Genomic DNA, 15,637 nt, shown 5'->3' on the forward strand with positions numbered 1-15,637 from the left:
TCGGTCTTGTAACCGTGGTCAGCAGGGGTGGAGTGAGAGAAAGAGACTCAAAGTAGGTGATGTGGGCTCCCGGTTTTCAGAGCAGCATCAGTTCTGTCGCCCAGCGCACGTCCTCACCGTAAAACTCCTCCTTTCCTGTCTTTCGGTTTTGCAGATAGTGCTTGGTTTGCTCCTGTAATTTCTAAAAACGACAGGTTCCTCTCCTTCCTGGATGGAACAGTCTTCAATCATGGACCGAATTATTACCGCTGAGTGCTGTCATGTGCTGTCTGGTGCTATCGTGTCAGGATGGCCGAGTGGTCTAAGGCGCCAGACTCAAGCTTGTGTCTTCCCTCTCCTGGGGTTTCTGGTCTCCGCGTGGAGGCGTGGGTTCGAATCCCACTTCTGACAGGATTCAGTTTTTGTTCTCGGCAGGCACACTCACCTTTCAGCGTTTTAAAAATCTCACTCTTGCCCTTCCACCTTGGTTCCCCCTGGCACTTGAGCATCATCCTCGCTTATTCCGTAGTTCGGCCCTTTCTGCCTCTAAAGACACCCCTCCACCAGCGTCTCCCGAACCTCCAGTCAAGCCTTTGACAAATGAAAATTCCCAATTAGAGAACCTGGAGTACTGGGCACATTTTAAAAATCTTAGCGCCACCGATGATGCCCCTCTCTTCCCGAGAGAAGCCGGCAGTGGATTTCCAGCAGAAGGTCGTGCCTTGCTATCTCAGCCTGTTGATCTTAACGAAACCCAGGAACTTGACTCAAAAACAAACAAAACAAAACAAAAATACAAAGTAACCAGGAAGATCTCCCTTTCCCGGAGAGACCCACTAGCTGTGGGCAGGAGGAAAACGTTATACTGGCTGCCTCGCTGTTGGCAAATCAAAGGCCAATCTCCTGCACGACCACACCAGCCAGAAGGACCCAGACTTTCTCTAGTGGTAGCTCAGCTTAAGGGTCTCCCACACAAAGTCCTAGACTTTTCCAGTGCGGAAATTATTGGAAAATTCACAGCTTTTCCCCATAGAGAGGAATTGAAAGAAACAAAATGGAAACAATCATACAGTTGTTAAAATCAATTTGCAGTCTTTGTATTTTTGTATTAATGAGAAAAATATACAAAGGAGTAAGTATATACAGTTTCTGGTTTTGCCTTTTACATTTAAAAACAACATCACAATGCCTTATTTTACCATCTCCCAAGTTAAATATTTAAGAAATGACACGTTGGGGAAAGTGGCAAGTACTCAGAACATCGTCTCCTAAGTTGTTTTTTGGTTTTTTTTTTTTTTTTTTTAAATCAAGCTCTGTAACAATTTCCTTGCTAGAAGGATCCTCAGAGCTCAGTACTCACCATCTTGAGCAGATGTTGGGTACCTTATAAAGAGAAGTAAACATTGTAAAATTATTTTTTATTTTATCAATACTTTTTAGGTTTCTCTGTCTAGTCCAAAATACAGTAGGAATGCTTTGAAATACAAAATAAAGCCAGTAACAGGAAAATAAACAGTCCCAACTCGAAACAATGGTTGAAAAAGATGAAAATGGAGAATGGAGAAAAATAATTTAGAATTTCATGATTGCAGGGGAAATGCAGAGCAGAAAAGAGTGGTGCGTGCTTAGGAATCTGTAGAGTGTAAAAAAGTGGAATTTAATGACGGACGGGAAAGAGAGGCTTTGGGTTCAAAAGGTAAGTTAATCACACTTGGTTGTCCAGGGCTCATTTGTGTTATTGGTCCATGAAAGGTCACTCTCAGTTCTACTTTGTTTCATGGCCTGTATCCATCCCTTTCCTCTCCCCGCAACATAGAGATCCTCTCTAAAGTTGTTAATGTTCTTTAGAAAAGAAACTACCCTCAAAAAAATGCTGTTGCTTTGTGTGATTTTAATTTTCATTGGCACTGTTCATCCTGATATTTTTTCTTTTACTCAACGCAGTTTGAAAAATCTATTGTCTTGCTACATTTACATCTGCTTCTATGTGCAACTACCACGTAGTATGAAATTCATGGGTGGCCACTGCTGTACACCTGATGGACATCTAGGTTGCCTCTAACAATCTGGTAATGCAAAATGCTACACTAGGTAAGGCCAAGCATGGAGCTGAGCTGGAATTTCACTGAGATACGTTTCTAGGAGAAAAACTGCTGTGTAGTGATTTAAAAGCTATACAGGAAGAAAAACTCATTTAATGTCAAAGCTGCAGAAGTCTAAGATCTTAATTTTAAGACCAAGATCTTACTTAGCCTATGTAGAACTTCATAGAAGGCATTTTTTCTTTATAAAATGAAAGACTAGACATCTAGATCACATCATTCTGAAAAGAAATCTCAAAATGAGCTATCAATTTACTTAATTTTAATAGTATGAACTTTTTTGGCTATTGATAACCAAAAAATGTTTTCAGCAGCGTCATAATCTTGAGGGACTTTCCCTCTTAGATTTTAGACGTGATATAAGAAGGTGACAAAGGAAACTTTTTGTTAGAACTTTATAACAGATTCCTTTCTGTGTGCAGAAAAGCAGTGAAGGTTTCAGTAATTCTTCCCACAGTAAAAACCCAAGATCCAAGTGTGGATGCCCGGTCAGTTGATCCACTAAGGAAAAGACCACAAGTTGTTATGGTAGTTTTTTCCTGGGAAGAGGGATCTCACAGAAGGCAGCGCTGGAGTTTGCCCCCATATAGCTCTGAAAGTATCCTAAGATTCTCAAACTGGGGAATTCTCATTTTCGAGTGCCCTTCAGGGTGGGAAATATTTGCGGTGCTGAGGGTTGAGTTATTATGAGCTATCCAAGGTGAAACTTTTGACCTGAACGTGGCAAGTGAAACAAAATAGGAATGTGTCAGAAGTGGGATTTGAACCCACGCCTCCATTCGGAGACCAGAAGCCTCAATGATGAGAAGCAGGTGCTTGAGTCTGGCGCCTTAGACCACTCGGCCATCCTGACACGTTGCTCTGTTTGGAAGTGTTATACTGCAGACTCTGAGGGGGTTAGCGCCTAGCTGCGTCCCAGAAGAAAGCTTCTGAAAATTTGTCGGACTAGTTCTGAGTTCAGAGACTGAGAAACAGAGAGAGGTAGGAGGTACGAGCGTTAGCGAGGACCTGAATAATTCTTTCTGCCTTGGAGACGGGGTGGCAGGGTACTGAGCGACACTCCCTCCTCGCCCCTCCCCCTTCCCCAGTACTCCCAGCCCAGTCTCCTGCTTTCCGCTCCGCCGCCCGCCAGACCAGCGTCCCGCGCCTCACACGAATCTCCTCCTACGGCCCCGACCCCCACATGTGATCTGGACCCCAGGTCGCTGTGTTCTTTGTGATTCAAACCTTTATCCAGCAGGTCCAGTTCGATGCTGCCCCAGGATCAGTGGAAACTTAAAGTGAATAAATGGTCAACCCCACTGCTCTGGACAAGAGAGGGTCAGTCCCCTTGTTCTCAACCCATCCAAACTGTGATTTTATCTCCTGAAGCCATACTTACATCATTCATTCCACCCATCACCGTCTCCTGACCTTCAGGGTTGCCTGTGCTCTACAGTAATAATCCTGCCTTTCTTCTCTCTAGAGCTCTCAGATGCTTTCCAATAAATATTACCATCTTGGGTGACCGCAGCTATTCTGAAACATAATGTTGAGAAAAATATGTTTAAGTGACTGAAAATTAAATAGCCAAAGTGGGGGGGGGGGGGGACAAACAGAAAAAAAAAAAGAGAAGAAATATCTTTGTTGCAATGATTATTCTAGGATTAAAGGAGAGAAGAAATCTAAAATTCCGACAAGTAGGAGTATCACCAAGTTTCTATAATTAGGCTGTAAAATCTAAATCTATAGGACACTTAAATTTGAGAGCTATCACTTTTTAATTTGTAATTACCTCATCTATTACCCTAAAACTAACTGGGAAGCATCTCTTTTTAAAAAATAAGTTTATTGCTTGTAGGTTTTAATCTTTTTATTGTGACTATTTTTTCACTATACTAACAGTACAATTACAAAGTATGCAAAATTGACAGTTTGTATTTTAATATATACATATGTTGAATTTTTGCACTAATGCTTCCTATACCTTGAAGCATAGGTATATTCCTATACACTCTTGAATTCTATTTGTATATTTTTTTGTAGATGAAAACGTCTGAATACAGGTTTAAAATATTTGGAATACTGGAAAATGGATATTATCAAAATATAATGTAAACATGAAATTGCAACTGAAATATGCCATAATTCAATTTTCTTTATAGACTGATTTTTGCAGGGCCCAGTACAGGCAATATTCCATGAACTGCTGGGTAGTATGTTTCCTAGGCACCTGTTTAATATTAATTTATTTTAATGTCTCAAAATTTTCATTACAAGTCCAGGGGACGTTGGATAAGTGAAATCTGAGGAGATAGAGGCTTCTAAGTGGTTAGAGTTCAGTCATAAAAAACCTGTAGTAAATTGTATTTTCCAAAGATGGCCATACAGCTGTATCTCATGCCATGTGTTTTCCTTTGAAAGCAATTTTGACCCATTTCCTTCCAGAGGTTGCGGGGGTCTCTGTTCCCTCCCCTTGAATCTGGATAGGCCTGTGACTACGATGGAAGAGATACTCTATGACTTCCAAAGCTAGGTCATAAAAGGTGATAGAAGCTTCCAATAGTTTTCTTTCAAGATATCTGTCCCCGGAACCCAGCCATCACACTGTGAGGAAGCCCAAACTAAGCCGCAGGGAGGGACCACATGGAAGATAACTGAGGCCTCAGCGCACACGCACAGCAGCGGCCATACATTTGAGTAACCCATCCTTCAGATGATTTCCTGTCCCTGGTCTTAGAGTCTTCCACTTGAGTTTCCAGAAATCACGGAGCAGAGGCAAGCTGTCCTCATTGTGCTCTGCCCAAACTCTGTGAAAACCAACAAATCTGTGAGAACGAATAAATGACAGGTGATAAATTAAGCCGTTTAAGTTTTAGTATGATTTGTTACGTGACAATAGTTAGGTATGGATCAGTCTTGGTCCAATGAGGAGAGAGGAACAAATAACTTGGCAGGAAAAGTTGTTTATTTATTTATTTTTCCGTTTTATTGAGATATATTTGACATATAACATTGTGTAAGTTTAAGGTGTACAACGTAATGATTTGACATATGTATATATTGCAAAATGATACCATAATAAGTTTAGTTAACAACTATCAGCTCACATAGTTACAACGTTTTTTCCTTGTGATGAGAACTTTTAAGATCTTACTCTCTTAGCAACTTTCAAATATAAAATCCAATGTTGTTAACTACAGTTGTCATGTTGTACATTACATCTCCAGAAAGTATTTCTCTTATAATGAACAGGGAAAGTTTAATACAGAGAATTATTACCTAAAGAAGGTGTTGGAGAAACAAGGAATTGGCTAGTAAAAAAGTAAAGACAACACTGACGAATAAGGGAATAGCAAATCTAAGGAGCAGTCATTACCCTTAGGGCTGAAAACAGCTTAGGAAGTGCCCCTCACCTACAGCTGAGCCAAAGCACAGAAGGAAGAGCCCTCTACCCTTCATCCCACCCCTAGCTAAGATCCAGACCTCAATGGTGAAGGCACGGACATGGCTCACTGAAGGGTGGAGAAATTGCTCTCGGGTTGTGCCAGCAGAACTGTGCCCTCTGGAACTGGCTGGAGATCCATCTTCCAGCGTTTCTTGGAAAGCTCTTCTTGGAGAGGTCTCTCACTGAGAGCACTCCACTATAAAACACTCAAGGGGGACGCTGGCCAGGGGAAGTTGGTGGCTGCTGGTTGCTGCTGGATCATGAAGCAGGGGAAAGCCATGCCTGGTGTAGCAGCAAGGCCCTGGGGAAGCAGCAGTCCAAGTAGTGCGTGGGAACCAGGATGCAAAACCCCCTTCCACCTGCAATGATTCTCCACCATCCTCTACCTGCAGAGTTTCAGTGCCGATTGGCAAAAGAAAACTATTTAAAGGATTCATATCCATTTCCACAAGGCAGGCAAAAAGGGTGAATTTGGGACTGAGAGACAATACATTCATGATGAGTACTGGGTAATGGACATTTTGTTACCTGAAAATGGGAACAAACCCTAAAGCATGTGACTTTGGGCCCGGGCAGCAGACAGAAACTAGAAAGATCTTGAGGAGAATGTTACTGAAAAGTCCTGAGGACAGTTTCTTCCTGTTGCCCGTCTCGCCGTATTTCATCGAGGTTATACATTTCTTTAGGTGCAAGAAAACCAGAGGTGAACACTATAACCTAAATACAGGATGAAATCTGAGAAAACTGCAAATCACAGGTTTGTTGGGACTTTATGATCTCTCTTGAGCCTGCATCCCCTTCTTCTCTGATACTCAGGAGATGAAGAGGGGCTTCCGGTGACAGGCCCTTCTGCACAGGCAAGTTTAGGATTTTGGAGAATCTGAGCAAACTGGCTCCTCTGGAAGGCAGGAGGCAGACCTTGAGTCCAGAGACGTTTAGGAAGCGCTGATGAGTAGTAGTGATAAAATTGACCTCACATTTCTTTCACTCCCCTCACTCTCAACTTCTTTAATACGCCCATTTCTTTTTTTGCTGCGTTTCCCTATTATTTGTATTTATGACGCTCCAGGTCACAAGGGCATTGTTTTGCCTGTATATGACTTTGGTGAGTGGGAGGTGGAGTGTGTTATTTTTTACCCTGGGAGACCTTTTAGAGAGCTGGCGGGCTGGCTTTTCAGAGACTGCAGCCTCTCCTCTGGATTATGGGAGAACTGTATTCCAGGTTGGGACAGATGCACAGAGACTGGATTCCCCACTTCTCCACCAATAAATCTTATTTTGCTGAGTTGTTTTAATGTTACTTGTATTTGTCAGTAGTCGAGGTGTTTTGGTTTTGCTTTTTGTTTGTAATTAAGAGCCATTGTTTCTTTATTAGCCAGCTATCAAATCCTGAGAGTAGACAGGAAAACAGTCCTTGCTTTGTTTCAGGTGCACAGGGCCTCTGACTTGGGACAGGAGACCTAGGATTTGTGGTTGAGTTTTCTTCTTTACCGGCTCTCTGTACATTATGGTTGTTGCTTGTGTGAGCTGAGTCGCTATACAGATTTTTTTTTTTTTTTGGTGACCCTCACAGCCCCTTTACCCGGGTGGAAATTAACAATTTTCTGGTATCTTTGCCACAGCTCCTTTGGACAGAACTTTTCTATTTGGATTTCAGCGACCCGCGGTGGAGGAGAAACATGGCCCTTTCTTTACGCCCCGGATTGAGGCTCCAAAACGTATTCCAGCCTCAAGGACTAGGCTACAAAAGGCAGAGCCTCTCCTCGGCTTCTGTTCCCGGGAGGTCGCTCCATTTCCTTCTTCCTGCTGGCCTCATCATTACCCTCACCCCTCAGTCTCTCTTCTGATAGCTGATATCAGGGAATTTGAGACAGATCTTGCCTGCTTTCCCCCAAGGCTCTAAGAACTGATGTCTGGAATATCTGGGCTTCAATCGGTGCGAAAGGTACTGCAGAGCACCGGGCGTGGCTGTAACTAAAATCAAGTGGCCCAGTAGTTCTCACCCCAACCTCCGCATCTTGGCAGATGGGCTAGCTGTTTATTCCCCACTCCCGTCAACTTGCAACCTCTGACCCTCGGAGGCTCTGGATTCAAACAAAACTCTCAGAGGTGATTTAAGGGTCTTGTACTTCCTTTGACAAAAGCGAATCGAACGGGATATTAAAACTAGCAGAGTGAGGGAATTTGTTTGACCACAGCCCAGAAAATCGAAAAGGGGATGAGGGCAGAGCGTCAAATTTTCTAGAAACCAATCAAAACAAAAACCTAAAGATCTCAGCCTATAATCTGCTTTAGGAAAAGGAGTGGAAACTTTATTAACCCGGGCTCCGTAGCTCAGGGGTTAGAGCACTGGTCTCGTAAACCAGGGGTCGTGAGTTCGAATCTCACCGGGGCCTTGGAAGTGTTAGTTTTCCATCTCGCGCTGACTTTAATTAAGAGATGTATTTCTAAGGGGTGAGTTTCAGTTATCCTTGACACCAAAACCTAGAACAAAAAATGGACCTTTTCAAGTAAAAAAGGAATTACATAACAGAAATAAAGCTGCTGTGCTATCTGAGTTCTTGATGATACCTGAAATTCAGGTATGAAAACCTTACTCAAAGTACCACCAATACAATTAATACCAATATAAGCTGATAAACTATCAGTAATTTTTATTGGGATTCAATAAATTGCAACGTACAGTCCTGACTGACTTGGGTGCTATAGGCCTAAAGAGATACTGTAATTATCGATTTAATCATACTTACCTAATGGACTTTAAGCTCCCCTGAATGCAGGAGCCATATCTTGTTTGACATTGTATCTCAGAGCCTTGCAGAGTGTGGAACCTAGTGGGTGCTCAGTAACTATTGAATTAAGCCAAGCTGAAGAAATGTAACCAGAGTGTGGTGAGTTTGCAAACACCTTAGGAGGCATAAAAGTTACCTGAAAGCCAAGGAACCGAGGTCAGTTTATAGAGAAGAACAAAGAAAGTAACACAGTGCTGATGAAGAGTCAACGTAAGTAGGAAGCAGTTAATCTTCCCAGTCTCAATTTATGATCTCATTATTGGAATTAGCTGTCTGCAAAAGCAAACCCCTGATCACTTCTGAATGGCTAACATAAATTGCTAAAATCAAGAATCTATATCAAAGATTAAAATGATGGAATTTCCATATACCACATTTGTATTAAATAATTAATAATATAATAATACCCCAAAGTCACAGATACATTCCTCAAAAAGTACTTTGGATTCTTGAAACAATCCAACACACTTTATATTGTATCATGTTTGAAAATTTTATTGTAAATTGCTAAAGATGCAGGACAGGCACAGATGATTCGTTTTTATTAAAATCAACCAGAGTAGCTGTCTGTTTCTTGCAACTGAGGACTCTGGTTGTTTCTCAGTTTTCAGAGTTTTTTATGCTTTTCATAGCTTCATGAATACCACTCTCTCTGCTCGAAATATGCCTCCATCCCTTCTTCTAGCTAAGATCTACTCATCTTTCAGAATTCAGCTCATGTATCACTTTACCTTCAATCTAGGTGAGAGGTGTCTTTTCATAGCACCATTTGTACACCTTTATTATAGCATATATTGGATATATCTACTAAATAATTGATGTATTTTTTTCTCTTTTTCTTCTAAAGTGACACTTATTGATAGTAGAAACCAAGCCTTGTTTAGAGCTGTATCACCACAGCAAGTTGGCATTCAAATATGTGTGAATACATTTTTAAAAAATGAATGAGTGAATGCCACATTTCCAAACCTGCATGCACTCTGTAGACAGATGACATTATCAGGAAATTATTTAGCCTGGTGTTAAAAGGAAACAATACGGAAAATTAAAACCATCTTTGTAATAACTTTACAGTGTTAATGTCTATAATATTTGCAGTTTATCCACTGAACTTCAGGGACCTTGATTTTGGCACACACTGGTAAAAAGCTGTTAATTATGTGACACCATATTCAGTAATTTTAAAAACGCAACACATGGTTTCCAGTTCCTCAGGTAAACAGCTTGGAAGTCTCTGCACTGTCCTAGCAACAATTAAAAAGCTGAACAGACTAAAAACCAACAACTCTTCTTGAATCCTTAAGAGAGAGGAGAATACAGGGCAAACGCCTACTGGCAAGATTGGAGAGACAAACTGGTGAATACGATTCACAAACCTACCAAGCAGAGACCCATGGCCAGAAACTGCCGGGGAACGAGCACTGGGAAGAAAACCTGAACTGTAATTTATGAATTTCTGGAGGCTCAATGTGGACAACTCTGAGAGTTAAAAACTCCAGGGGAACTCAGTCACAGGGGGCCCTAACAGTATTGTGAGATTTACCACCAGGAGTTCAACCAAGTTCTCACAGTAAATATTGGAGAAAATTTTTTTCATAATACTGGCAGAGGAAAAAAAAAAAGAAGAACTATTTTGAAATACACCAGAAGACTCTGTCCATCTATAAAAGGCCTGCTCTCGGGAGAAACTAGTTAACCAGAGCCTAACCTGATGGGGTATTAGCAGAGCCATATTGACTTGGGGGAGGGGAAATACTCTATTTCAGTCAGTTCTAGCTTTCTATATGGGAGAAGGAAAATGCCCAACGCCAGCCCAATCTAATCATCCTATCCCATCTAAGGGCCGGGGTTGCGGTGGGGGGAGAAAAAACCAGAAATTTTGTGAAGTTCACAGTCCAGATGCATAGACTCACTAAAAGGTCACTGACCTAATCATATGACCATAGAACACTTCCCTGCCCCCCACACCTCGCCACCACATTACTAAAGGTCTATTTACAGCAGTCCCTTTTACTCAGCACATTATGTCTGGCTATCAAGAAAAAATTACAAGGCATACCAGAAGGCAAAAACCAAAAGCCAAAAAAAGACACTTGAAAAGACAGAGCAAGCACCATAGCGGGAATGTTGGAATGATCAGACCAGGAATGCAAAACAACTATGATTAATATTCTAAGGGGGCCAATGCATAAAGTAAACAGCATGCAAGAACAGAAGGACAATGTAAGCAAAGAGATGGAAATTGAAAGAAAGAAAGAGAAAGAGAGAGAGAAAGGGAGGGAGGGAGGGAGGAAGGAAGGAAGAAGAGAAATGCTAGAGACCAAAAAACACTATAATGGAAATATAGAATGCCTTCAATAGCTTTTAAGTAGACTGCACACAGCTGAGGAAAGAATCTCTGAGCTAGAGGATATATCAATAGAAACCTCAAAAACTGAAAGAGCAAAGAGAATAAAGGCTGAATAAAACAGAACAGAGTATTCAAGGACTGTAGGACAACTACAAAAGGTGTAACATATAAGTAATGGCAATACCAGAAAGAGAAGAGAAAAAGAAACAGAAGAAATGTTTGAAACAATAATGACTGAGGCTTTCCCTAAAATTAATGTCAGACACCAAACCACAGGTTGAGGAAGCTCAGAGAACACCAAGAATACATAACAAGGAGACTACAAGTAGGTATATCATTCTTAAACTACAGAAAATCAAAGATAAAGAAGAAGTCCTGAAAGAAGCCAGAGAATAAAACACCCTACCCATAGAGGAACAGAGATAAGAATTACATCCAACTTCTCCTCAGAAACCGTGCAAGCAAGAAGAGAATGAAGTGAAATATATAAAGTGTTGAGAGAAAAAAACCCACCAACCCAGAATTCTGTACCCTGCAAAATTATCCTTCAGAAGCAAGCAAGAAAGAAAGACTTCTGGGTTTCGCTGATGGCGCAGGGGTTAAGAATCCGCTTGCCCATGCAGGTGACACAGGTTTGAGCCCTGGTCCGGGAAGATCCCACATGGCACAGAGCAACTAAGCCCGTGAGCCACAACTACTGAGCCTGTGCTCTAGAGCCCGCAAGCCACAACTAATGAGCCCATGTGCCACAACTACTGAAACCCGCGTGACTAGAGCCCGTGCTCCACAAGAGAAGCCATCACAATGAGAAGTCCGTGCACCACAGCGAAGAGTAGCCCACGCTCGCCACAACTAGAGAAAGCTCGCATGCAGCAACGAAGACAATATAGCCAATAAATTTAAAAAAGACCAACAAAAATTTAGGGGATTTGTTGCTAGTAGACTTGCCTTGCAAAAAAATGCTAAAAGAACTTCTTAAGAGAGAAGGAAAAAATATAGGTCAGAAACTCAGGTCTACATAGACAAAGAAAGAGTACTGAAGAAGGAATACATGAAGGTAAAATAAAACCCTGTATTTTTCTTATTCTTAATTGATGTGCCATATAACAGTTTGTTCAAAATAATAGTGTAAACAAAGTATTTGCTCATGTATGCTTATTTGTATATCATATGTATATGTATTTGCTTATGTATGTTTACATATATGTGACATGAATGACAGCAATGATACAAGGTACAGGAGAGACGAATTGGGATTATTTTGTTATTATAAGGTACTCACACTATTCATGATGTGGTATAGTGTTATTTGAAAGTAAACTTGGATTAGCTGCAAATGTATATTGCAAACTCTAGGGCAACCACTAAAAAAATGTAAAAGAAGTATAACTGATATGCTGACAGGAGAGAAAATAGAATCATATAAATGCTCAATTAAAACCTCAAAAGTCAGAAAAAGTGTAAGATGACAAACATAGGAAAAAAGAACAAGGGCAACAAATAGAAAGCAATAATGAATTCATAAATATTAATCTAACTATATCAATAATCACTCTGAATATTAATGGTCTAAATACCCCAATTAAAAGATGGAGCTATTATCAAAAAGACAAGAAATTACAAATGTTGGTGAAGATGTGAAAAAAAGGGAACCCTTCTGCACTCTTGGTGGAAATGTAAATTGGTGTAGTCACTATGGAAAACAGCATGGAGGCTTCTTAAAAAATTAAAGATAGAACTACCATATGATCTAGCAATTTCACTTCTGGTATTTATCTGGAGCTTGAAGGAAATGTCCACTTTGATGAACGAAGTTGACCCAGAGAAAGGGATCCAGAGAAATAAATACTCCAACCTCTCTGTCTTCTCTCATTCTGGTTTCCTGCTAAGTGCTCCCACAAATGAAACTCAAAGCTGAAGTCACAGGACAGGGGAGCCCATGCTGTGGTCCATACAGGCTGGCCTTCCATGGAAGAGTAGGCAGAGATCAGAATGTGTGTGTGTGTGTGTGTGTGTGTGTGTGTGTGTGTTAATATTAACAATTAAAAGCACTTAGCTTTCTATCAACATTTTTCTCCATTATAATGCCTATTTTGTGTTAATGAAAGTCAGTTTAATATCCAGTGACATACTGTGAGTCTTGTAAGTTTTCATCTCTTAAGAACAGTAATTCCCTAGATACTGGTTCTTCTTACCTAGATCCAGACTTGGAACACAGCACCATGAGTGCTCTTATGAGGTTTATATAAATCACTCAGAACAGTGTCTGGCCCGTGATAAGCTCGATCCAACTAGTGGCTGCTATTGTTATTTAGATGGAATGACCTCTAGAGGTTCAGGCAGATCTCGGTCTCTCTCTAGGACTGTGTGGTGGGAATGTAGGAGGAGATCGTGTGGTGAGATGGTCATTACTAAAGAGTCTATATCGCTTCTCACTGCTTCTCACTTTAAGGTGTATGTAAAGATCCCAATTCAGTAATGCAATAGACACCGAGATGTGGAAACACTTCTGCCCTCACATCCCTTCATTCGTCAGTATGGAGAAATTTGCTCACTGGTCTATTACTCTCTGTCCTGTTTGTTAAGTACTCGGTGGTCAGGAATAGACTATTCCCTTCTTTACACAATTCTCCTTTTCTCTGACAGGAATTATTCCATAAAAGCCAAAAAGCTTCATATCTCGTGTGTATGTGACAGCTGCGATTTCCCCACGCCAAAACCAAGCAAGCAAACACACAAATAAACAAAACTAGCCTTTATAATTAGATGCCCCAGGCAGGAAACGAGGATACTGGGTGGGCATTAGATCGCAGAGGCAAACTATCTGCAATGAACCTCTAAAGAAGGTCAAAACAGGTGGAGGAGCAGGGTGGGATTAGGGGTGGTGGACACCGCCTTGATTTCTGTAACACGCGCCACAAAGGAGCGGTTACCACTCTGGCTTTTCCCGCAAGAGATGCCGGACCAGCTGGCTGTATGACTTCGAATGCGGTTTTCAGGCAGGCTCGGGGAGGATTTGGGGGAACCGGGAGGCGCAGCCTGGAGGTGCTGGACAGCGAGGCGGGTAGTCCCTCCAGGAGCGCGGCGGGTGCTGGGAGACTTGCGGAGCGAGGGCTGGGCTGTCTCGGCTTCTCGGCGTCCTCCATCTGGTAGGAAGCATCACGGACCAGCCAGGCGGTGCGCGGTGATGCTCTGCCTCAGCCAAATAGCCCTTGTCTTCCATGAATATCGTTCCTTTATTGGGGTCAAGGCGAGGAAGAGCTAGAGTCCGCTCGCTCTTTCTCCTCAGCCTTCTCTCGGGGCTTCTAAAAGGAGCACCCCCGGATCCCGGGGAACTGCTGATTTCCGCTGGCGTAGAGGAAGGATCACATACACGCCTCCGCGAAAGATGAAAGCGTCTCGAACAAAGCGTGTTTTATTCGCCAGGGTAGCCGCGGTGGAGGAGGGTAGGGGCGAAGAGGGTCCCTAGCAGTGTCGCGCGCTCCAGCTCCAGCTTGTCTCGGGGACCGAGCGCTCCCGTCGCTCATGACTCTGTAGAGCGCGCACCGAGAACGCAAAGAAAGCATGCTCCAGTGGCGCAATCGGTTAGCGCGCGGTACTTATACAGCAGTATATGTGCGGGTGATGCCGAGGTTGTGAGTTCGAGCCTCACCTGGAGCATGTTTTCTGCCCTTCACGATTTCAGTCTCTTTTCATTCTACTGCTTTCTGTCCCTCTTCTTTAAAAAAAAAGCTAAAAAGAGGTTATTACATTTTCCACGGTGAGAATGCAGATATTCCATGATTAAGGAGGATATTTGGTCATTTTTCAAACATAGGAAGAAATCACAAGCCAAAAGGAGGTAAATTGAACATATTCAAGCAAATTCGATTCTCCTCAATCAGGAGAATTTAAAGTCAGGTTGTACAGCCTCAGATGAGTCTCCCTCACCCTTTCCTCGCTCCTTTTAAAAAACCATTTCTCAGATCCTTGGGGACTGAGCAAGGAGGAGGAAAACCTGGGTCTTGTGCTCTGCAATTTCGTACAGCTGTCACCCGGGGCTCACGGATTTGCGGAAGCTGCTGTCAGGCATCTTAGCTTTGAGTTCCACAAGATTTGCAGTGAGGTTGCTGAACTCCATCTTTGAAATATACATGTGCTTTGAGTCAGGCTCCACCGCCTACTTTACATAAACCAGACTGGGGAACAGAAAAAAATTTCCCCCAGCAATGAAACATAGGTGGCTATGTATGTATCTCTTCCTAATTTCATCAGAAAATAAACGGCCTTGTTTGGGAAAATGACATTCATCCTGACGCTTTAGTAAGACATGTGTGTACAATAAGATTCACCCATTTTAAGTGTACAGTTTGATTAATTTTGATAATTGTATTAATTTCCTATTGCTGCTGTAACAAATTAGCACAAACTTAGTGGCTTAGCACAAAATTATTGTCTTGCAGTTCTGTAGGTCAGAAGTCCAAAATGGCTCTCACTCGACTAAAATCAAGCTGTTGGCAGGTCTGTGTTCCTCCTGAAAATTCTCACAGAGAATTCTTTTCTTGCTTTTTCTAGCTTCTAGAGGCTGCCCACATTCCTTGGCCATTGGCCCCATTCATCTTCAAAGCCAGCAACTGCATCACTCTGATCTCTGCTTCTGCTGTCACATCTTCTCTGATTCTCATCTTCTTATGCTTCTCTCTCCTATCTTTAAGGACCCTATGATTATATCAAGCCCACTTGGATAATCCGGGGTAACCTCCTTGTTTTAAGATCCTTACCTTAATCACATCTGCAAAGACCCTTTTGCCATGTAAGGAAGCACATTCACAGGTTCTGGGGACTATGGTGTGGACCTCTTTTGGGGAGCTCTCATTTGCCTACCACAATAGTTATATACCATTGTACACATAGCACTGCATTTAACATGGAGAACAGCACCTTTCCCCTAAAAAGTTTCCTCCTGCTCTTTGGTAGTCCATCATCTCCCTACACTCCTGCCTCTGGC

The 15,637-nt window shown here is 42.1% G+C and overlaps 4 non-coding genes across 4 annotated transcripts; 3 read left to right on the forward strand and 1 right to left on the reverse strand.

The window, feature by feature from the left end:
- The first annotated feature begins 282 nt into the window (after positions 1-282).
- TRNAL-CAA (transfer RNA leucine (anticodon CAA)) lies at positions 283-390 on the forward strand. The gene is made up of 2 exons: positions 283-320; positions 345-390. It is a non-coding gene; the product is annotated as a tRNA-Leu (tRNA).
- Positions 391-2,827: 2,437 nt separating this feature from the next.
- TRNAL-CAA (transfer RNA leucine (anticodon CAA)) lies at positions 2,828-2,934 on the reverse strand. The gene is made up of 2 exons: positions 2,897-2,934; positions 2,828-2,873 (listed from the first exon to the last, which is right to left on the reverse strand). It is a non-coding gene; the product is annotated as a tRNA-Leu (tRNA).
- Positions 2,935-7,831: 4,897 nt separating this feature from the next.
- TRNAT-CGU (transfer RNA threonine (anticodon CGU)) lies at positions 7,832-7,904 on the forward strand. The gene has a single exon. It is a non-coding gene; the product is annotated as a tRNA-Thr (tRNA).
- A 6,312-nt stretch (positions 7,905-14,216) lies between these two features.
- TRNAI-UAU (transfer RNA isoleucine (anticodon UAU)) lies at positions 14,217-14,310 on the forward strand. Its single transcript has 2 exons — positions 14,217-14,254; positions 14,275-14,310. It is a non-coding gene; the product is annotated as a tRNA-Ile (tRNA).
- Positions 14,311-15,637: the final 1,327 nt, after the last annotated feature.

Source organism: Tursiops truncatus, chromosome 10, assembly GCF_011762595.2.
Source record: "Tursiops truncatus isolate mTurTru1 chromosome 10, mTurTru1.mat.Y, whole genome shotgun sequence".
Lineage (NCBI taxonomy): Eukaryota > Metazoa > Chordata > Mammalia > Artiodactyla > Delphinidae > Tursiops > Tursiops truncatus.